The sequence below is a fragment of the Choloepus didactylus genome, chromosome 2, assembly GCF_015220235.1.
Source record: "Choloepus didactylus isolate mChoDid1 chromosome 2, mChoDid1.pri, whole genome shotgun sequence".
Classification (NCBI taxonomy): domain Eukaryota; kingdom Metazoa; phylum Chordata; class Mammalia; order Pilosa; family Megalonychidae; genus Choloepus; species Choloepus didactylus.
This window is the reverse complement of record NC_051308.1, coordinates 55,581,755-55,606,011: the sequence shown is the minus strand read 5'-3', so window position 1 is coordinate 55,606,011 and position 24,257 is coordinate 55,581,755. Positions and strand designations below refer to the sequence as shown.

Below are 24,257 nucleotides of genomic sequence, written 5' to 3'. Positions count from 1 at the left end.
ACAAAAGAAAAAATAAATGGGAACTCCTCAAGCTTAGAAGTTTCTGTACCTCAAAGGAATTTCTCAGAAAGGTAAAGAGGCAGCCAACTCAATGGGAAAAAATTTTTGGAAACCATGTATCTGACAGAAGACTGATATCTTGCATATATAAAGAAATCCTACAACTCAATGACGATAGTACAGACAGCCCAATTATAAAATGGGCAAAAGATATGAAAAGACAGTTCTCTGAAGAGGAAATACAAATGGCTAAGAAACACATGAAAAAATGTTCAGTTTCACTAGCTATTAGATGCAAATTAAAACCACAATGAGATACCATCTCACACCAATTAGAATGGCTGCCATTAAACAAACAGGAAACTACAAATGCTGGAGGGGTTGTAGAGAAATTGGAACTCTTATTCATTGTTGGTGGGCTGTATAATGGTTCAGCCACTCTGGAAGTCAGTCTGGCAGTTCCTTAGAAAACTAGATATACAGATACCCTTCAATCCAGCGATTGCACTTCTCGGTATATACCCGGAAGATCGGAAAGCAGTGACACGAACAGATATCTGCACGCCAATGTTCATAGCAGCATTATTCACAATTGCCAAGAGATGGAAACAACCCAAATGTCCTTCAACAGATGAGTGGATAAATAAAATGTGGTATATACACACGATGGAATACTACGCGGCAGTAAGAAGGAACGATCTCGTGAAACATATGACAACATGGATGAACCTTGAAGACATAATGCTGAGCGAAATAAGCCAGGCACAAAAAGAGAAATATTATATGCTACCACTAATGTGAACTTTGAAAAATGTAAAACAAATGGTTTATAATGTAGAATGTAGGGGAACTAGCGATAGAGAGCAATTAAGGAAGGGGGAACGATAATCCAATAAGAAACAGATAAGCTATCGTGGGTAAATTTAACGTTCTGGGAATGCCCAGGAATGACTATGGTCTGTTAATTTCTGATGGGTATAGTAGGAACAAGGTCACAGAAATGTTGCTATATTAGGTTGCTTTCTTGGAGTAGAGTAGGAACATGTTGGAAGTAAAGTAGTTATCTTAGGTTAGTTGTCTTTTTCTTACTCCCCTGTTATGGTCTCTTTGAAATGTTCTTTTATTGTATGTTTGTTTTCTTTTTAACTTTTTTTTTCATACAGTTGATTTAAAAAAGAAGGGAAAGTTAAAAAAAAAAAAAAGAAAAAAGACAAACAAGGAAAAAAAAAAAAAAGATGTAGTGCCCCCTTGAGGAGCCTGTGGAGAATGCAGGGGTATTCGCCTACCCCACCTCCATGGTTGCTAACATGACCACAGACATAGGGGACTGGTGGTTTGATGGGTTGAGCCCTCTACCATAAGTTTTACCCTTGGGAAGATGGTTGCTGCAAAGGAGAGGCTAGGCCTCCCTGTATTTGTGCCTAAGAGTCTCCTCCTGAATGCCTCTTTGTTGCTCAGATGTGGCCCTCTCTCTCTGGCTAAGCCAACTTGAAAGGTGAAATCACTGCCCTCCCCCCTACGTGGGATCAGACACCCAGGGGAGTGAATCTCCCTGGCAACGTGGAATACGACTCCCGGGGAGGAATGTAGACCTGGCATCGTGGGACGGAGAACATCTTCTTGACCAAAAGGGGGATGTGAAAGGAAATGAAATAAGCTTCAGTGGCAGAGAGATTCCAAAAGGAGCCGAGAGGTCACTCTGGTGGGCACTCTTACGCACACTTTAGACAACCCTTTTTAGGTTCTAAAGAATTGGGGTAGCTGGTGGTGGATACCTGAAACTATCAAACTACAACCCAGAACCCATGAATCTCAAAGACAATTGTATAATAATGTAGCTTATGAGGGGTGACAATAGGATTGGGAAAGCCATAAGGACCACACTCCACTTTGTCTAGTTTATGGATGGATGAGTAGAAAAATAGGGGAAGGAAACAAACAAAGTACCCAGTGTTCTTTTTTACTTCAATTGCTCTTTTTCACTTTAATTATTATTCTTGTTATTTTTGTGTGTGTGGTAATGAAGGTGTCAGGTATTGATTTTGGTGATGAATGTACAACTATGTAATGGTACTGTGAACAATTGTACGATTTGTTTTGTATGACTGTGTGGTGTGTAAATGTATATCAATAAAATGAATATAAAAAAATTTTTTTTAAAAAAAGGGGGATTCGATAGCTGGATAAGTAGCAAATATTCCGTGTAATTCTTTAGCTGGAAAATGGTTAGCATAGTCTTCAATAGAAGCCAATGGAGGGGAAAAAAAAACTTTATTAAGATCACTTCACTCAAGTAGCTTTGAGTTATTCTAAGCATAAAAAGCTGTTATTAAAATAACTTGCTGTTGCTCTAATCTCAACAACAAAAACTTATTCTCTGTTCCCAGGAACTTTCCCAGCATTGGCTACAGTAAAATATGAGGGCTGTGACCACATGGTCTCATAATCAGTACCTTCTTGAAAAACAGGCCTGACTGAGGGGAGGACCTGAAGATAACAAGGAGATGCTGACCAAACAGCTTTCTCTCCTCTGTTTTCCTTGCTGCTCTCCTCTCTTCTGGCTTCTGGCCATTTCTTTGGGTTTATAAAAGCCGAAATTATTATTCTTACTCTGAACTGGTCTTGGAAAGCCTTTTTTTCCCACCAGTTCCTTGTTGCTGCATCTTCAATAAACTCATCTTCTCACCAAAGCAAAAAGAGTTGTTTCTCTGTTTGATACGGGATCAGGCGGGCCTGACTATTTAGAGCCTTGTTTTCTATTGGTAACATTAGGAGTAAATGACTAGGGTTCAGAAGAGGTTCAAGAATTAACGTTCTAATGACTTCCTGTTTCTTGACCTGCTCCCTCATTTAAATTTTTTTTATTTGGAAATATTTAAACATATACAAAAGAGGAGAGAATAATATAACCTGATGTATCCATCACCCTCTTCAACTACAGCATTTCAAGACCTAACTTGTTTCCACTCTCCCTTCACGCACTTCCTCCTTTCTTTCCTTTATTAATCAGTTTTCAAAATAAGGAAGTATTTCCCTAACATCCTCCAAAGGTGGCTAATGGTTTCCTTGGGGTTGTTTTTAACATTACTAAGGACTTACAGATTTGAACATCATTGGTGTATTTTGATCTCTTGCCATCGTTAACCTTATTGATAATCAACTTGACCAGGGAAATCTTATTCAGTTTGGTTTCTGAGTCCTTTTGACATGACTCTAGGAGACTTTGTCTCTTCATTTGCCTTTTTTGTATGACAGCATATTCTAGGCTCGTTCCGTACATTGGCTTCATCAGATTTGGAATCAGCCATTTCTCCAAGGAAGCCTGATTCCTTTGGTGGGCACGTGGTATTTAAAGTCCATAATCTGATTCTACGGGTGCTCATTCCTACCAGGATGTTCTTTGTTTCTGGTCCTCTCAGAGATCTAGGAAATGTGTGTGCGTGTGTGTTTAAGATAAAATATGAGTACATGCTGATACCCCCAGTTCAAAAACAGAATTTTTACCTAACTCGTTAATCTTACATTTGTATCTCCTTTCAGCCACGGGAAAATCTTGTTTCTCAGCAACATCAATATCATTACTCATTTGATATGTCCCAAAATACACATAAAAAAGTTAATAATAATGCCATAATATCATCAACAATGTGATTAAAATAGTTCAGGATTTGGGGGCTGTTCTTTTTATCCTTAGGGTGTCTCCCTCTAAGGATGAGCAGTCAGGTCACTGTGCTTTAATTGCTTTGTGTGTAGTTACGCCAACCAACTGCAACACAGATTTGTTTTTTTCTTTTTATATTCATTTGTAGGGATTACTTCAAAAAAATTTTAACTGTTTTATAATTACATAAAATATTTACATATGCCAAAACAAATCCACAAAAGAAGGTATATTTAAAGTTCAGCTTCTATCTGACCTAGTTCTTCCTCTCCCTGTAAGTCTTTTAAAATTTGTTTTATGGTTTCTCCTTTCATCATCTTTTTTAAAATATAAGCATATATGTATGTATGTTTATATTCCTCCCCCCTTTCTTAGATAGCATTTTAAACACACATCTTCCTATTATGATTTTTTTTTCGCTTAATACCTGGAGATCACCACATAGGCATATAGTGTATATTTGGAGTAGATTCTTAGAACTGGGATTTCTGGGTCAAAGGATAAATGCATACTTATTTTGATAGATATTGCCACACTCCCTTCTATGAGCATTGATTTTACCATTTCCCGCAGACACATTTTAATGTTAGAGCTAATGATTAAATGAGAGATGTTATTTACACTGAGAAAAGTTAAATGATTGCCCAAAAGGAGTGGAACTGGGACTTGAACTCCCCCAGTGCTAACTAATGGCCCATTGTTCTGATCCATTCTGTCATACCTTCTCCCCATTTTACAGGTGAGGAAACTGAGACCCCCATAGGGTAGAGACCCATCTAAATGACATAATAAGATAGAACTTAAAATCCATGTCTTCTGACCCTAAAATTAGATATCCTTTCAGTGTACTATGGATTTATTTATAGGGTTCTCTCTTTGCTTATCTGTAGATGAGAAAGAAAGCCATAGTAGGTCTCCTAAGGAAATTAAGAAAATTAATGAGATAATTATGAGTAAATTCTCCCTTGGGTGTAGGAGAGATTCTTTGAGATATGGTTTAACTCCTTTAGGTGAACAAGGAATCAGCAATTAAATTATGGTGTCCGGGCACTATGAAATAATCTTATGGTTGAGAGAGATGATCCCCCCCATTATCCAAAGTCTAACAGGATTCCGCACCTTGCAGAATCTGTCCTGTTTCCTGCAGAGTACTTTGAACTTCATTGAACAAAGGTGCCACTACACTATGTAAAACTTTATATATGCCAAAGATGCAATTTCCCCAGTGAATGAACAAGCTGAAAACCACAAAGCCCCCCCTTTTCTTTCTTTCCTACAGTGACCCCAGGGTTCTCCTTTGTGCTTGCTTTGAGACAGGTTGACTGACTTATGTGCAAATTGGGACACTGGAGCTTTCCTTCCCTCTCCAGACTGGAACGGACCCTCCTTTGGTGTTGCAAGAAGGAGGCTGAATGAGGCAGAGAGGGTGAGTGGGGTTTGGGCCTGGGGCGTGTGTCTGGGGAGTACGGATGGGGAATTAAGTAAAAGCCTCATTCTTGCCTCCTGCCCCTTGTCTTTGATGAGAATAGGCTCTTTGCCTGGCTCCAGAAATCTTCTGCTGGGACCTTTCCTTCCTTCTCCCCAGAGATAGAAGCTCGGAGTCTGCCACAGAGCCAGATCTCCAGCTGTCCCTTCCAGGGAGGCTGGTGTTGGGGAAGTGTTAGCTCCTTCTTGGCCAGCAGATGCCATCATCCGGTATTAGTGCTGCCATTGTCCAAATGTCCACCTTAATTGAAAAATTGGATAACAGCTCTTTTAGTGACCCACTTCCCCACTTAGCCTTGGCCTCCACGACCTGCGAGCCTCCTGAGTGACAGCTCCGGCATATGGGGGGCAGTCCAAGAACCCCTCCCCTGGGCAGGGCACTGAACCCCAGCAGATGGACAGCTGTCCAAGACGAAGTATACAGCCGCGGTCTACAGCACTGAAACCACACCCTGTGCCCACGTCTCCACTGTTCCATCTGGATTAGAATTTTGTTCCATCTGGATTAGAATTCTTTTTTGCTGCCAGCAGCTACTGTGTTAGTCTCAGGCTAGGGTGGCAAAGGAGGAGATGTAAGAAGTGCATCCTCTATTTTAATAGAGGAGCAGCTGGCAACTGATCACAAGCTAGTGGCATGGGGGCTGCTGGGTTAGAGGAGTCTGGCATGGAGGCCTGGACAGAGAAAGGTTTCATTATCTCTGAGTTTGGGCATCTCTGCCTTACTGTAGTTTGTCTTTCTTACTTCAGCCCCCTCCAGGATCTTCTATTCTCCCAGAAAGAGTTGGGGGCTAGGGGTGGGCGTTGGGGATGGAGAGAGGGCAAAGAGGGAGTTTAAAAGTGTGTCAAATAAAAAACAAATACAGACCTGGTAAGGAGAGACTTTATTCAAAAGGATTATTGCAAAGACATGAAGGGGCTTTTACAATAGAGGGAGGGTACTATTGCAATAGGGAGAGATCTGCAAGCATCTCAAGCCACTTTGAAAGAAAGCCAAGAACCGGTTGTTGGGACAAGAGGGATGAAAATTTGGCATGATCAGATAGTAGATCTGAGAATATTTTATGCTGAAGCAGCCTATTTTCTGGGGGGCACCTTAAAATTCAGGGGTCTGGAAGAAGGCGAGAAGCTTAACCAAGTTTGGTCAACAAGCATTTTGTACCAATTGATCAGTGGAGATGAACAGTTCAACTAATCATTTCTGGCCTAGGCATAGGTAACCAAGAGGCATCTGTGAGTCTTAGCCAAACCTGTATGAGGAAGGCAGTTGTTGGCAGTAAGTCCTTTCCAGAACACAGGGCTTGGGTAAAATTAAACATTCTCCAGTGGAAGCAGATCATGCTGATGACGCTAACTTTGGTCTGGACAAAGTTTAAAACAAACCTGATTGAAATCCCAGTTCTTCCACTTGCTTTGTGGCTTTTGGAAAGTTTCTTAACCTATCTAGGTCTCAGTTTCCCGGTTTATGCAGTGGGCATAAAAAGGAACACTATTGTAAAGATTAACTTTAAAGAAATTAAGCATACAAAGAACCCCACACAGTGCCTGGCATATAGTAGATGCTCAAAAAATGAAAGTCATTATTTTTATTTCTCATATCAATGGCAGCTCATATATACTGTTTTTATCAAGGTAGTTTCTTTGCATAGTTTCAGGGACCACCTGGGAAATCCATCTGACTGCAGGGCTTTACCACCCCATCATTGTAACTAAACATTGAACTTGATTGACACTGGGAGTGGGGTGGGGCATTCTTTTGTTTTACTATGAGTGGAGGAGTCTGATGGCAAAAGAGGTACACCAATTTGACGATATAAGCTTTGTAAATATATGTAAAACAGCCTGGAAGCAGATCCCCAGTGAGTGAAGCCATTAGGAGTTAGTCCAGCTCTGCGTCACCTGCCCATGCTCTCCCCCCAGAGCCCGTCCTCAGCCCTCCCTGGACACATACACCTGGGTCGCCTAACCAGGCCCCAGCCTAAATAACCTGGAAGCCCCTACCTTTTCCAATGACGGCAACATCACTGATGCCAGCAGTTCTGGGCAGCATCTGGAGGGACGCCCTGCTGCATCCTGCCTGATGCAGAGCAGCCTTGCTCCAGCTTGCACCTCGAAACCCTGCTAACATCGGTTCAGAACTTTATTCTTTTTATAATGCACCCTTTTGCAGCAACCGTGTCATTTGGCTTTCACAACTGCTATTGATGTGAGCAAGGCTGTTTCATCATTCCCGTTTGATTGATGAATAAACTGAGGTTCTGAAAAGTTATTTTCCCCCAAGATCCACAAAATTAGTTAGCAAAAGAGCCGTTACTAGATGGCTCTGAATTGTGGGCTGCTTTTCTTTCTGGGACAGCCACACATCATGAAGGGGAGACAACTATCCAAGGACTTCCAGACACACAGAGGACACACATGCATGCACACACACACACACACACACCAAAACAAAGACAAAATGACTGCAGAAATACACACAAGCAGGGACCTATGGCTATTGAGGGAACTTCTGAGAGGAGCAGAGCTGCTCCGGTTTTCTTTAGCTGGTGATAATCATCATCATTATAATAACCAACATGTGAGCACTGTCCATGTACCAGGACCCTTTATTACCCTCGTTTTACTGATGTCAGAACAGAAGCAGAGAAAGGTGAAGGAACTTGCTCAAAGCCCCACATCTAAGAAAGTGCCAGTGTCTGGATTCAAATTCAAGTCCAGCTCTGAGACTCATGCAGTTGACCATTCTGGTTTGGGGCTAGACAGGGTTTTCACTGCTTAGCTATTTCTGATCGTGACTCCAGCCAGGTTCCAGATCTGAATCTGATTTTGTAGCTTCAGCTCTGACGCCTCATAAGGAGCAAGTCCTCCGTTTCTCTGTCCTCCTTCCTTCTGGCTCTTCTCCCTTTGTTCGGAGACCACTGCCATCTGGAACTGCTCCTGTGAGCACACTCCTCCCTCCCTCCTCCTTCTCCTCCTCCTGCCCCAGCATGAGGCACCTTCCCTGTAATCACTCCCCTCCCTTCCCTTCTCTCCATCCCCCCTCCCCCACCCCCATGCTTCAGCTCACCATGCTTCAGCTCACCATCCTCACAGTCACTCAGTGCAGACACCAGCCCTCTGACGCAAGGCAGAGAAACCACCCAGCTTCCCCAGGCCTTCAGTTTCCCAAATGGATCCATTTGATTAATTGCACACACACACACACACACACACACACACACACACACACACCCGCTCCTAAGCCCTCTGCCTGTCTGGAGAGGCTGGGCCTACTCTCCAGAAACAGTACAACAGGCCATGCAGCAGCCTGGGCACATGGGCTCAGGACGCACAGCTGTGGACTGATTGGGAGGCAGGCCTGGAGCATCATTAGGAATGGTCTGTTTTGCTTTCCTTACCCCTTGCCGCAAAAGCCATTTCAGGTTCCTGAGGGAGCACCCATGCTAGTCACTGAATCTGCACGGAAGGTGTGGGGACGTGGGTGGTAGCAGCGAGAGCTATTCCCCTTAACAGCTTGTGCTACCTATTTTCTACTGCAGTGATGCAGCACTTCTAGACCCTTCTCTAATCTGTTCTGCTGCCCCTCTAAGCTCACCTTTTTCCAGAGGCTGGGCTGTTTGGTTTGAGACAGCATCTCACCTTCTAAGTTTCTTTTTCTAAGAGAACCACAGGCCTTAGCAAAGGGAGGTCCTTCCAACTTGCTGGAAGATGACTTTACTGGGTGTATAAGACACAAAGCTTCCCTTTAACATCACTGGAGCCAACAGTGTCTTTGGAATAAACGTTTGTAGCTGCCAGCACTTTGCAACGAGACTCCTAGACAAATGGTGCATCTTATAACTCACCCTATCAGTTGCCTCCCCCTTTTGCTCCCACCTCCCCTCCTCCAGGCCCCCTCTATTTTCACATCTCCTGCCTGTGGAAGCCTGCCGGGATAGCAGTTGGATCCAGACTAATGTCTGTATTGGATGTAAATGCAGAGCGCTGAGGCAGGGAGGGAAGGAACAGATGCTACTCCCTCCTGCTGTCTTAGTCCTTGCTTCCCTATGCCCCCCTTATCACATGTCAGACAGGAATTTCAAAAATTCAAGGGGTGGGGGGTGTGTGCTATCCTTGGAATATCAGCAACTAAACCAATATTGACTGCCGAATGGAAATCATCTCAGAGGATGAGGAGCCCACCCAGCTCCCTCTCTGGGGCTCACTAACTGCTCATTCACTGGGAGCAATCGACATCATAGGTCCAGGGGCACTGGTGGAAAAAGCAAGCCTGGGTAAGGGGTAGGGGTCTAGTGCTTTGGTTGAGGAGACCATGGCAGAAGCCAGAGAGAAAGAGCAGCCTAGAGGTGCTTTGGCTGGCCCAGGATCATGCAGAAGCCCCCACCCCACCCCACTCTGGTCCAACCCAGCTTCTATGGGCAAAGAATTATTGCTTACCCTTAGAATCAGCATACGGTTTTTTCACAGGCTTCGTCTACTTTGTCCAGATTATATAGTAAAGCAGTACAGAGCTGTAAATTGAAGGAAATAATAAAACACCAATGGTTTTTGAATGCCAAATATGTGCTAGGCTGTGGGTTAGATGCTATACATATACATTAGGTCATTTATTCCATTTCATAATCTTTACAGCCACCTTAAATTAAGCAGGTGCATTTATTCCACGCTTAAAGATAAGAAAACTGAGGCTCTGAGAGAGATGAAGCAAATTGCTGGAGACCACGTAAAGGTCAGTGGCTGAGGTGGGACTTCAGTTCTGCTGTGCGTGGTCCAAATCCATGCCTTTTCTGTGGGCCAGAGTGATGACATGCTGCTTCCTCTTGAAGCTAAACCTCCGAATCCACGTCTGGTGTTTTCCCCCTGGTCTCCATGGTTTCCAAGCTGGTTCACTGTCCACCAGGTTTGTGAAGCCCAGCCTTGTTCTTCTTTGAGCTGGCACTCTCTTCTGTGAAGGACAAGAAGGCACTGCCGTGGCCCTCCAGCAGCTTGCTAAGGGCCTGAAGGTCACCTCTCTTTCTCCCATCCCAAGTTTTTCCTAGAGTCTTGTCCCCTTTTTTTCCCTTGCATGGGCTCATCATCTGGTTTTCAAATGGCTTTCAGAACGTTGGTTTGTTGAAACCAGGCTTAGCATCCTCCCCAAAAGAAGGCGGAATAAGCTGCTTAGCATGTGTACTGTCCTGAGCCGATGGGTCCAGATGGTAGGTCCTCAGGGGACAGTGGCCCGAGCTCCGAGTGGACACTCCATCAGGGAGCCTGGGAGCCCATCAGGCAGTGCCTAGGGTTAGGAAGCTAGGGGAAGGTAGGATGGCAGTGAGTGGGGGCCAGGGTGGGCACAGCTATCTTCCTTTAGGAAAAAGATAAAAAGAGGTTCAGGCTGTTCCAGAGCCACCTTACCTTCATACAGCATTTTTACATTTACTAAGATAGGGCAAAGAGGGACTAGAGAGCAGTGCCTCAAGACCACTGTGAGAACTTAGCCCTGGGTCTTTTTTTTTTTTTTCTCTTAACTAATATTCAGTTTATTAAATCTGTTAAATCCCCAAACCTAATTTGCCTTTAATCTTTTAATTTCAACTGACAAATTTTACAACTATTCATAAATCTAGTAAATTTTTATAAGCACTTGTTTGGTCCCATTTAATAAACTTAGTTAATTCCATTGAACATTTGAAACTGCATTTATAAATTTAACCATTCGCTTTCCTTATTGAAGTATTACAATTTTCTGTCTAACAAAGCCTTCCAAATCCTTATGTAATTCTTTTGTTCTCATTGATAATTTTAATAGCAGCTTTACTGAGATATAATTCACATAGCATACAATTCACCAATTTAAAGTATACAATGCAATGATTTTTATTATAATCAGACTTGGGAAACCATCACCACAATCAGTTTTACAGCATTTTCATCATCTTCCCCCACTAAAAAAAAAAAATCCATCCCCATTTGCAGTCAGTCCCCTTTGCTAGCCCTAGACAACCACTAATCTGCTTTTGGTCTTATGGATTTCTCTATTCTGGAATTTCGTATTGATGCAAGCCTATGATATGTGATCTTTTGTATCTGGCTTCTTTCACTTAGCATAATGTTTTCAAGTTTGTTCATCCATGTTATAGTATGTATCAGAACTTCATTCCTTTTTATGGCTGAATAATATTCCATTGTGTGAACTTACTATGTTTTATTTATTCATTCATCCTCTGATGAGCATTTAGGTTTGTTTCCACTTTTTGGCTATGATGAATGATGCCTCTATGAACATTCATGAACAAATTCTTGTGTGAACATTGTTTTCAATTCTCTTGGGTGTATTCTACCTAGAAGTATAATTTCTGGGTCATATGCTAACTCGTTTCACTTTTTGAGGGGAACTAGGTCTTTTAATACTGATCCCAAGGATGCTTTTTAGGCCTTCTCTCCTGCCGGAGACCCTCCCTCTTACTCTCTAGGAACCTGGAATCCCCAAATCTTGGGCCCCCACCCTTGGAGCCGTGTCACACAGGATTAGCATCCCCCACCCCAGCTTTCCATTCCCCTTTAATGACCGGGCCCAGGGGAGACGGTTGCTGTGAATTCCCTGGGGCTGGGGCTGTGGGAGGGGTGCAGGTTGGGGGGTGTATCACAAACCCTCTCTCTCCAGCTGTGAAGAAAGATGTGTCTGATTGCTGTGAAAACTGTCCCTGAGGGGAGAAGACAGGGAGCCAAGGCAAGTGAGAAGCTGGGTTCTCGAATCTCCAGGAGTTGGAGGCTCTCTCTCTCCTTCATGGTGGTGGCAAAATTTCTCAGGGGAAGCTGAAGCAGGCGGAGCACCCAAACAGGCTCTGTAACATGTTACCCTCTGTTTCCCTTATGGTCTGTTTTACCTGCTAATCTTTGTATGAAAGCAGACTGGCCAGAGCTGAGGTCACCACCAGCAGGGCCAGTGAGTGGAACCCGAATGATGGAAATTCACAGATAATCCACAAACCTTATTTAAATCAGCCCCTTCTCTGTGTGATATATCAGCTCATCAGCAGCCCCTAAAACTATATTTGAGAGTCTTTTGCATTCCATATGTGTTTCCTAGTCCTTCCCCTCAGAAAATGAACAAGTATGCAATAGCAAGGAGAAAGAACATGCACAGCCCCCAGAAAACAGAAAGCTGGCTGGATTGTCGCATCTGCGATGTCCTTCCCAGTGTACCCAGGGACCGCTGTGCACTGAAGCCCTGAATGCCTTGAACTTCCTTGTAGGCCAGGCTGGGATGCACCTGGCTCCAGCTGGCCTCAGGGCAAAGAGACAGGGTAAGGCAGCAACCCCACTCCCTTCATATATAGGGATATCTGAACAAGGATGTTCATTGCAGAGCTTTTGTAATAGGGAAAAAGTAAAACCAACCTAAAGGTACCCCACAAGCAGACGGTTAAATGACTTACAGTAGAGCCGACAAGCAGCATAGTTACGGAAAAGAACATGATGACTCTCCAAGTCTGAGATGTGTGCACTGCCAGCCCTAGAAAAAGTTGCTCTTTATTGGTAGGGGCAGACTTCTTGTGGGGCCCCAGCCCCGCTGGCAGCTTATGAGTAACACGGTGCTCCGTGAAGTGCTTTGCATGCTTTTGAGAGCCAGGTGTGGACACCAGATAGCCACTTGAGGGAAAAAACGATCTATCTCTTCTCTCTTTCTTCCTTCCCACCCCCTCCCTTCCTCCCACTACTTAATAAATAGCAAAGTAGTTCAGGTTTCAACCTATAGATTAGTTCTGGGCATTGAACAGAAAACAGCTGTTTTTCAGCCAAAGCCCTAATCCTAAACTCAGGTGTCCCCCAGGCAGGAATCAGGGCCACCTGATAGTCCCCCCTCAATTGCCCTTTCTAAAGGAACCCCATGACCTCCGTGAACCTAGCTGATGCTGGGAGGGGAGGAGCCCCACCTGCTGGGTGCCCCTGCTGCAAAGCAGATCTCCATCAATGGTTAAACACCCAGCCCCCCTCACTCCACCCAGCTCGCTCCCCCTGACAATGAAAAGGAGCCAAGCATGAAACCCAGCCAGAGCAGATGGAGACCACCTCCCTCCAACCCTGAGAAGTGAGGAGGGGGAAGGGGAGAGTGAGTCTCATATAGAAGGTTTCTTTGGCTATTCCGAAGATCCTAAAAGACAACTGGTTCGACCCCACATGCGTGAGGAAGCTGGGTCCCTCTCCTCCAGAGTGTGAAGAAAGGCAGAGACCTAGAAGCAGGCTGGTGAGTGCTTTCCCAGGCTGTCAGGTCCTTGTGCCCCTGGGGTTTCATATAATTACAGCCTCTTCAAAAAGGGGAGGTGAGAGGATCTTGGGGACAGTCAGGCTTTCTTAGGAGATGCTGAGACACGGAGTCATTTAGTTTTGGGTAAGGAGGGAGATGTAATGAAATGTGATTCTTTGGCAGCTGCTTTCTGAGGAGTGGAAGCCCGGGGGTGGGGGATGAGTGGAACCTCTCTGCTGCTTCCCCTTGTAATCTTGTCTTTTCTGAAGATCCCTCCATCTTTCCTCTTGCTTGGGCATCTTGAGTTTCCTGGGAAACCTAACCCCCTTGCCTTCAAATGCCTGTGAGCTGGAGGGAGCGGAGCATGCTCGGGTCACCATCTGTTGCATCTTTCCTCCCTTGGCATGAGAGAGTGGAAGGGAGGTGGTGATGGGGATCATTGGGCTAGAGGAAAGAGGGGGGAGGGGGCTCTGTTGTGCCCAGATCAGCCCCTCTACTGAAGGTGGACTTCAGAACCCTGTGCAGCCAAGCTGGAGCCCTCAGGTTTCAGGGGAGACTGGGAATGCTGGTGATGGCAATTCTGGGGCTTGTTCCCAGAGCAACTAAATCTCAAGATTCTGAGAGTCTGTCTGTGGGGTGGAGAAAAGAGGGTAGCATCGAAGGTAGCCCTGACCAAGGTCAGACATTAGAAAGCTCTGAGGGAGACTGGGGAAGGATTTCAGAATGAGTGTGTCTGCTTGGTAGGTACAGGGTATACTCTAGAGGATGCTGAATAGTTATTATTATTAGGTTATTGATTTATTTTTCAGTTACTCAAGTTTATACCATTACAGCAGAACTATCATATGTTATATCGACCAAGGATTTGTAACATATTCTGATTCATTGATGGGATAAATCTCTCACATTCAGGAGGAATCTTAAATGCATATTGCAAAGTGAAAGGAGCCAGACTAAAAAAGCTGCATACTGTGTGACGTCTGCAAAAGGCAAAACTATAGAGAGAGTAAAAAGATCAGTGGTTGCCATGGGATGGGAGGGAGGGATGAATTGTAGGAGCTCGGTAATGGTGGGTACACGACATTATGCATTTGTCAAAACCCATATAGCTATACACAAAGGTGAACCCTAATGTAAACTATGGACTTTAGTTAATAATGTGTCAGTATTGGTTCATCAGTTGTAACAATGTACCGCACTAATGCAAGATGTAAATAGGAAAAACTGTGTACAGAGAAGAGGTTTGGGGAACTCTCTGTACTTTCTGCACAATTTTTTCTGTCTACCTAAAGCTGCTCTTGAAAGAAAAAGTGTGTTAAATTTTTTTTTCCAATTTCCCAGTAATATGAAGTGTCTGATAAAAGGGCTGTTCACTATTCAAGGAGTATTGATTGTACTGTACAAAAGAGGCAAGGCAGAGCTCAAGAAGTTTAGAGACTGATGGAAGAGACAGCCGTGGGAACCCCGAATCCCTCAAGGCAGGGGGAAGAGCTCGCTGGAACCAAGCAGGCTGGCCGGGGGCCCAAGGGGAATAGCAGCCCAAGGGGAATGCATGCACGAACAGGATGGCCTCATGGTGGAGTGGCCCGCTCAGGCCTTGGCGAAGAAGGGCATTTTCACAGGGGAGAAGAGAAGGGGATTTCTGGCCTATGCAAAAGAGGTAGCAAAGATGGGTGGGAGCACATGGCCTGTTTGGGGGTGGGGAGTGGCCCCGGGCCTGGGTTGGAGAGGCATGATGTGCAGAGGCGGTGGGAGAAGAGGTGGGGCTGGAGTGCTGAGCTAAGAGGTTGGACTTACCCCTTAGGCCAGTCCCTTGACTGTTTTTTCTGCCAAAACAAAGGTGATAGAGGATGTTTATATGCAGGATACATTGACTCTTTCTTCATTCTTCAAGGGAAAAAAAAAAACCAGAATGAGAGTGATGGTGCTAGCCTGAGCCACTCTAATTTATTTTTATGTTAATGCTAACTTTATTGACTTGTCTTAGGAACACATTATTGAGAAATATCTCACATTTAAGAGGGCCTCCCTGTCCCTTCCAGCCCCATGCAGGATAAATGTGAGCTCCTTTCAGACACTACTCACATATGTGTCCCTTCCCTGCTCCATATTTTAATGGCTTCTATATCCTCATTTGTTTCAACTGCACTCTCTGATTCCTGAACAGGTTGCTTCCAGGCAGCTATAGTAATAAGCCCTGCTGAATTTTTTTAAAAATTTAATTCAGAGTGGCTGAGTTTTATGTTGGCTCTCTTGGGCTTTTATTATCTTCCTGTTCCCCCACGATATCCTGTGGCAGTGATGTGTGAATGTATTCCTTAGTTGGTTCTTGTAGTACTATTTTAGTCATCTGATTAGTTTATTCTGAGAACGAATTGCTGGCACGTGGCCGTGGTAGCACTAATCTGTCGGAAGCGAATCCCTAGGCACGAATTCAGGAGCACAGCTTCAGAGTATCTGCAGAACTATTTTATTCACGGCTCTGAGGCATTTCAAACTGAACAGAGTTCCAAATTTATGATCCCCTGCCCCTCAACCACTACCAGACTTCCTCCCCCTTCTGTATTTTCCATACCAGGATCTTCCATATCTAGTTTCCCAACCTAGAAACCTTGATGCCACCCTTACTCTCCCCATCCACAGCCAGTCAGCTGCCACATCCTCTTGATTCTACCCCAGAAACATTCCTTGAATCTCAGGGAGGCCCTTGAGACCGATTAAACCATCCTCTCCTCAGCGTGCTCTCTCACCTTGCCTAGGGACACTGTAAAATCCAGGAGATGGTGGAGTGGAGTCAGAGGGACATGATCTAAGGAACCTCACCCCTCGGCTTCATCACGGAGCAGGCAGGGTGCTGTGGGGCAGAGTGGTCTGTGGCTGAGCCCCACCAACAAAGACTGGGAATAGAGATAGTAGAACCGGTCCTGATGGAGACAAAGAACCACAAGCAGAAGAGGATCCAGCAGGGTGATCAGTGCTGCCATGGAGGTTGGAAAGGCCAGAAAGAGAGGGGGCTCAGAGTGGTGTTTTAGAAGCCAGAAAGGAAGAATGAAGTAGTAAACCATGTCTGGCGCCCACCCCACCCGCACCTAGAGGTCAAGCAAGATAAAGGCTGAGGCCACTGGATGTGGCAGCTAGAAGGTCAGCAGGAGGTGCAGGGAGAAGAGGTCCAGAGGGTTCAATGAAAAGTGAAGGGGAGCTGAATAAACAAAGGCAGAATACATAGACCACTCTTTAAAATAAAACAACTTTCATGAGAAAATAGGGAGGAAAAAAAAAAGTATGTGTAGGGAGGCTATGGGATAGAGAGAATGATCTTTTGGTTTTGTTTTAAGATGAGGAAAAATTGAAGATGTTTCTCTGCTGAGGCAGAGAGGCAGATGAGAAGAACTTGGAAATTCAGGAGAGAGGATGGTTGATGGTCAAGGGTGGGCCCCTTTAAAGGGCCAGTCTGGGTGGGGTCCAGGCAGAGGAGCAGGAGTAAGGACACCTTTTTTTATACAGAAAGTGGAGGGAAGGTGATGGGAAGGTTAAGCATCAGCATGCATTCTGGGGGCATTTCTCATTCTGATAGAATGCTCAGCTCAGCTGCAAGGGATGGAAAACTCCAATAGCTTACAAATTAAAGGGAATTTTTAACATAACATATATAACTAAAAAATCCACAAGTAGGGCTTTTTCAGAAAATGCCTAATCAGTAACTCAAGCAATGACACAAAGAATCTGGTCTTTCTGCACCTTCTCTCTGCCTTCTTCAGGGTTGGATTATCCTTGGATTCCATAAGAAGCCCCCCACCCCACCCTGCAGCTCCAGCCCTTCACCTTATGGGGGTTCCCCACACAGTCTCTTTCAGAAGAGAGGGGAGCTTGTCTTTCTGAGTTATCAGCAAAAGTCTCCATGAATCATATTGCCTCTTGCTAGATTAGATGCCCATTCCTAAACCAGTTATGGTGGTAAGAGATGGAGGATGCTAATTGGCTTTAGCTAGTCAAGCCCAACCTCGAAAGTGGGGGTAGGATCAGTTTGAGAAAGGGGTAGAGACGAATTTGCCAAAGAAAAATAATGGGTACTGTGGGTGGGAGGAGGATAACGTGAATGCCAGATAAGCATTCGACAAATATCCGCTAGGTTTTCTGTGCTTGACATTGGCAAGTTGAATAAGACTGTTGTTAGGTCCAGAGCCATTCAAGAATCCAACAACGCAGTGAGTCATGGTTTAAGTAGAGAGTTTAAGGTTTATTAGAGGAAGAAAGCAGAAGAAAGCAGGTGGGAGCCATCAGAAAAGAAAGAAAGGAAAAATGGCTCCGGCCCTCTATCTGAGAGCAGCATTTTTTAAAGGAAAAACCCACGCTGGGGGGAAGGGTGTTGGGGGAGAAGGGTGCCTGCTGAGTGCGTCCTGTGCCTCGATTGGGTGGGTGTCTATCAATTTCTAAGCTGATAGGTTGTTAGGATTCTAGCCTGTTATTCTTCTCAGAAAAGCAGCTGCGTTATCTATCTAGGGAGAACAGGCCTTTTCGGTTGTTCGTCTTTTAGACGTATCTGACCTTGCTTTTACCCACCTTTTGGGGTTGGGGCGCCACTGTGGCTGGAATAGCTTTGAACAGGCTTGATTCTTTAGTTTATGGGGCACCTATTTTCTGTGAGATAAGCAGCAGGGCCCCTGGATCAGACATTCCTTCTTTATGTTAGACTCCTTTTTCTAGGGTCTGACAACTGTCCCGCGCCTCAAGGAGCTCATTGTGTAGTTGGGGAGACAGGGGTTGTAGACAAGCCATTCGTCTACACCGAGCTCTAGCATTCATTGAGTGAGTATATCCCAGAATAATTTGGAAGCATGTATCATGAGAACCTAAACCAGCCTTGGTGGGAAGGGGTGGTGCAGGGAAACTAAGGAAGGCATTCCAGAGGAGGTGTCATCTGACCTGAGCCTGGAAGATGACAAAGAGCAGGGTGAAAGAAGGAGGACAGTAAAGGCTTTCTAGGAAAAGAGCAATTTATGGAGAGATAGTATGGAAAGAAACAAAGACCATCAAAATGAGAACAAACAGGCTGTTTATTCAGAGCTTGCATAGCAAGGGAGTCATTCACTATTCCATGTGTTATCAGAGACTCAAAGGACAGAGGATTGGGAAAGCGTTATAGTGAAGAAAAAAAAAAAAAGGCTCAGGTATGCTCTGATTGGAAGCTGATGGCATGGGAGGGAGGCCTGAGGCAGCTTAGCTAGAAGCAGGGCATCTATAGGATTGGTTTGGGGAGCATATATGATGTCACTGGTTGGTCCTGAGATGGCAGTGGTGGCAAAAAAACAGGGTAGCTGGCAGTCACTGACCAAGTGCTGACTGCTCCAGGCCAATTGATGCAGTGGTTGTGGTTTGGCTTCCTAGCTGGTGGCTGCAGAGGTTGTGGGTCAGAGTTCTGTTGTTATCAATGGTCTGGTCTTTATACATTTGTTTATCCAGTTTCTCAGTGGTGATGGGTGAGAAAGCAAGGATTATTCATAGAACTAAAATAATCCAATATAACTGGGGTCAAGAGGTGGGGAAAGACGAGACTGGGCAGGTAGGCAGGGGCCTGGTTGGGAAGGGCTTTTGAAGTGCAGTTTAGGAGTATGGTGAAGATGGAAACAGCTGATGTGGGGAGTGGAAAGGGGTACTGACCAGGGATACCTGGACTTGTGGAACAGCCCTGGGAAGCCAGCTGAGACTGAAGAGCTTGCATTTGAGGGGATATCAGTCTGCAGAGTGGTTCTTACGCCTAGCCCTGTCCTTTCCGCTGCACCCCGGTGCTCAATGTGAATGTGCGAATGCAAAAAAACTAACCATGGGAAGCCCTAGAGGATCTTCCGAGCCCACTACTGCAAACTCGGCCTAGTTCTTCACGCTGCGCCTTGCCATGGCCCTGGGCACAGGGTTTCTAGATTTGAAAAGTTAGGCTTTTACAAAAGTGTTTCCAGCTATTTGTTTTACTAACAATCCTTTTTTCAAATAAAACCTATGCAAAACCTCAATATAAAAACAGTGAATGTGAAGCTGCTCAAGTGGGAGTGGCGGGGGAGGGCCCCAAGTCCCACCTGCTTCCTCCCTCCCCAGCCTCCCCTCAGAGAAGGCCCTGAGTGAGGGACTTCCAAAGAGCCCCACCAGGTTCCTTGGGAACCAATGTGAAAACCCTAGCACTACAGATTTTTAAAAATCTCTCAGCCGCAGACTCACTGCCCAGAATACTTTTTGTTAAGTCACAGAGGTGGCTGTGAAGCTGACTGCATTGGATGATTTCATTGAAAAGGTGGTGGAATATCCAGGGTTTGGAAGCTAGGGGCTGGCCTTACCCAGACAGCTGCAGAGCCTCTTAACTGTCTGTTCTAGTTTGCTAATGCTGCCTTTTCACAGAACACCAGAAATGGATCAGCTTTTATAAAAGGGGTTTATTTGGTTACACAGCTACAGTCTTAAGGCCATAAAGTGTCCAAGGTAACGCATCACCAATTGGGTACCTTCACTGGAGGATGGCCAATGGTGTCCGGAAAACCTCTGTTAGCTGGGAAGGCACATGTCTGGCATCTGCTCCAGAGTTCTGGTTTCAAAATGGCTTTCTCCCAGGACATTCCTGTCTAGGCTGCAGCTCCTCAAAAATGTCACTCTCAGTTGCTCTTTGGGCATTTTTTCTCTCTTAGCTTCTCCAGAGCAAAGGTCTACTTTCAATGGCTGTCTTCAAACTGTCTGTCATCTGCAGCTCCTCTCTCAGTTCCTTTGCGTTCTTCAAAGTGTCCCTCTTGGCTGTAGCAAGCTTGCTCCTTCTGTCTGAGCTTATAGAGTGCTCTAGTAAACTAATCAAGGCCCGCATTGAATGTGCGGGGCCACGCCTCCATGGGAATTATCCGATCAGAGTTACCACCCACAGTTGGGTGGGTCACATCTCCATGGAAACAGCCTAATCCAAAGGTTCCAACTTAATGCCCCCACAAGACTGCATCAAAGAACATGGCTTTTTCTGGGGGAGTTAATTTATACAAACTGGTACACTGTCCTTCCTGCTTCTACTCTTGCCCGTTTATATTCCACCCTTCACAAAGCAGCCAGAGTAATCTTTAAAAACAAATCTCATCATGCCACTCCACTGCTTAAAACTCTGCAACAGTTTCCATCACACTTAGAAAATAACTCAAGCTCCTTACGTTGGCCTGCAAAGCCCTCCAAGAGCACACCCTTGCCCTCCTCTCTGTGACGGATGCCATTCTTCTCCATGTGTCTTCTAAGCGCCAGCCACATTTTCATCATTCAGTTCCTTGTGTGTGCCAATCTGAGTCCTGCCTCAGGGCCTGTGCACAAGCAGCTCTCCTTACCTGGGAGGTTTTTTTGACCCATCTTCACAAGATTGACTCCTTCTTACCATTCAGGTCTTGGTCCAATGTCACCTTCCCATGGGAGCCTTCCTTGACCCCTCAGGTCCCTTTATCCTATCGCCTTATTTTGATTTCTTCACTACACTTAATACTAACTGATTTTTTGTTAAGTGTTTCTTTTCTGTCCCCCCACAAGAATATAAGCTCCATGAGAGCAGGGGAACCGTATGTCTTGTCCAGTTGTGTGTCCTCTAGAAGAGTGTCTGTTCAGTGAATGAATGACCCTGACCAAAGTCTGAACAAAGTCTCCTTCTGCTCCAAGGAGACAGAGCTGCTGGCTGAGCTGTGTCTCCGCACTGCCAGTCTTTTCTCCCATCACTTCAGATGTGTTGTGGCCACCAGTACAGCCTAACCAGAATGCGGCTGTGGGAATGTGGGGAGCCCCTGGATGGTGACAGCTTGTGGGAACCATGGGCCTCTCGTCCATCTGGCAGGGACAGCTTGTGGAATCCATACCAGGGTCCCCCCAATCTGGGGAAAGAAAGCAAACCAGGAGCCAGATAAAAGGAAAAATAAAAAAGCAGGCTGTGATCATGGATGGATAATTATTTTTACTGCCTGCTGTTCTTACTGGTACTGTCATTTAGGTAGCCAGAATGCTGCTTCCATCCCTGTGAGCTTAGAGCCCGCTCACTGATAGCCACTAATGGAGCTTCTACCCCATGTCCTGTGCTAGGTGCTTGCTATAAGCATGATGTATTAAATCCCCACAGCAGCCTCTGAATACAGACTTTTAAAATCCCTATTTTCAGACGAGAAATACAAAGCTCCAAAGGTTCCGTAGCTGCCCAGGGTCCACACCTCACATTTGCACCCAGTGCCATCAGCAACACAGACACGCTCTAGAGTTGCCTGAGGCTGCAGGGCTCCCGCCCTGGGTGTTCCATCATCCCCAGACTCGGGTGTACTTTCCTGGCCCCGTCTGGGGCATTTTGAATCCCAGTCTCCCCCACATCTTGCAAATTCAAAAGCCTGAGTTCAGGCCAGTTACCTGAGTGTGTGAATCATCCCTAGGAAAGATAATAGGGGTCCTAAGTGCCTTCAAGTTCAACCACCACCACAAAGAAATCTGCAGGCGGGATTCTACCCCTGCCTAGAGGTGTGAGGGTCCAGGAGTCTGTGTGTTTAAAAAATGCCCTAGGGATTCTGATGCGCATCCCACTGTCTTCCTGTGTGGAAACATCATCAGCAACATGCCTGGCCGAGTACCATTTGGATTCTTTATGAAACTGTGAGGCAAACATTCCATGTTCAGGTGTCAACATTCTCTTTTTCTCCCCTTCCCTCCCCTCCCCTCCCCTTCCCTTCTTTCTTTCCCACACCTGCCTCCACCACCCCCCACCCCTCTGAAGAGGCTGCAGTGAACCTCAGATCCCAAGAATTGACTTTATCATATTTCCTAGTTCATAATACCTCATCAATCCATACAAGATTTTTCTTTTTGTTTTTATTTATTTTTATTCATGTCCTCACTCTCTCTGCCTGCAATAGGCACCCCCTCTGATGTATTTTATGTTCTTACAATCCAACTCTTACATGTTTGATTAACTATAAAAGGATGCTTCAGAAACATACTGCATTTGTAGCGAGTGTGGGTGGCATGCTTAATTTTCATAAATGGGATTGTGAAATGGCTTTATTTGTTAGATAGTTCTTTCCTGTGTCTCAGGGAAGAGCCTGCCTCTCTGGAACTTCCTCCCATTTGATGTTTGTTTTGTGCCTGTGGCGCGAAACAGAAAATTCTATTTCTTCTTCCAATGTTTGATGACGGTCATCATGGCCCCTCTCTGGCGCCTCAACCTGCCCTCTCTTTTCCGCTTTTCCTCACAGGGTATGGGATTTTCCCCTCCTCTCTGGGATGCTCTAGAATGAAGGGCCCTGCCCTCTCCTGGCCCAGCATGGCTGCCAAGGGGACCGCATCCCACCCTCACCCCTGGTGACAACCTCTCGCGTTATTGGAAGAGCCAGGAGAGGACCGAGAGACTGTGACTGGGCTGTACGACAAGACCGTGTAAGAACTAAGACTTAGGTAGAAATGGAAACTTACTGTTTTGGGTTAGAAACCTCTCCCTGCTCATCAGGATGGGGGCTTAGCAACCTGTGGTGAGGGGGCCATGCTCCAGGCAGCAGAGCTCAGCCCTCATTCTGCATTGGGTCCTCTGACTCCAAACCAGAACCTCCATGTACAGCCACTGGGGGGTTTCCCCTTCCTTTGACTAGGATGGAAATTCCCTCAGGACGGATGGGAAGGGTTGGACCATGTGCTTTCCTTCCAGGCTGAGTGGGCCTGGCCAGGGGGCCGTAGGCACCTTTTTGCCCAAACCAAACAACCCGCCTTCCTCAGCTTCTCTTCTTTCCCCAGGTCCAATGTCACCTTCCCACGGGAGCCTTCCTTGATCCCTCAGGTCCTTTCTCCTATCGCCCTGTTTTGATTTCTTCACTGTACTTACTGCTAGCTAATTTTTTGTTAAATGTTTCTTTTCTATAATGTGTTTGCACATTATAGACACCAGTGTTATACATTTCTTTGTAAAATAGCAAAATTCTCTTTGGAACTTTCCTGTGTATTAAAGACAGGGAAATGACGTGGAAAAGCTTTGGGCTAGAGGTCAAGAAACCTCAGCTCTTTTCCTTATTTTGCCACTGGCCAGCTGGGTGACCTTGTGCAATTCACATACCCTCTCTGGGCTCTTGTTTCCTCATCTGGAAAGTGAAGGGATTGGGTAAAGCTAAGTGATCTTTAAATTTTCCTCCTGCTCTAAGACTTTATTGAGGAAATTGGGTTCCAGAGATTGAAGGGGAGAGAATTGCCAAACAGTTAAATATGATTATCTCTATGTTCTTTTTCTACTGTGTTTTTAATTTGTGAGTTAAAAACACCAAAATAATTTGGCTTTTGTCTGACAATGTGTTTGTGCTTAATGAATAGCTTCTGCTTTCCTATTTATACCAAGCTTCCCAAAATAAGATATCCTTCTTTTCCCCATCACTTCCTACCACTTGATAGCTCCTGAACAAAAAAACATGGCAGTCATGGAGCCAAGACTAGACCCATCCTCGCTGTCCTCCCCAAAGGAATGCCAAGCCTTTCCCTAGTGCTCGTTCCTTCCACACTGGTTTCCGCAGTGACCTGAGTCCAGTCTTTGGAGACATACAAGCCAAGGAGAGAAGTCAGCAGACTCTTTGTAGGACCCTGTAAAGACAGAGTTAGGAGGAAGAACCAAAGACCTCCTGTGATGCCTTCCAGCCAGAGGGTGCCTTCTTGGGAGATTTTCTACTCTCTTGACCCTCATCCAGCTGGTTGGTTGCCTGGCCAGAATGCAGCCCATTTAGGGAGGGAGTTTTCCTTCCTCTAATTGGTAGCTATCAAAGTAAATTCCCAGGTCCCTGGCATCTGCTCTCCTGCGCCACCTGGTGACTTTATGGGGGAATCACTGGGCTTAGAAACCACTTATGACCCAAATGGTTCCTCATTTATTTAGTCATT

General features: G+C 45.4%; 1 protein-coding gene across 21 annotated transcripts in view; it reads left to right on the top strand.

The window, feature by feature from the left end:
• The window catches only part of NFASC (neurofascin), a 188,904-nt gene that overhangs the window by 88,828 nt on the left and 75,819 nt on the right, over nucleotides 1-24,257 (top strand). For 3 of the 21 annotated variants that reach the window (XM_037824949.1, XM_037824945.1, XM_037824940.1), the window contains exon 2: nucleotides 4,979-5,087. The exons of 17 other annotated variants lie outside the window; for them this stretch is intronic. The gene's annotated coding sequence lies outside the window, so the exon portion shown is untranslated. Of the gene's footprint in view, nucleotides 1-4,978; nucleotides 5,088-22,600; nucleotides 22,782-24,257 lie in introns of all 21 variants that reach the window. One more of the 21 variants, XM_037824941.1, reaches the window with a different exon arrangement.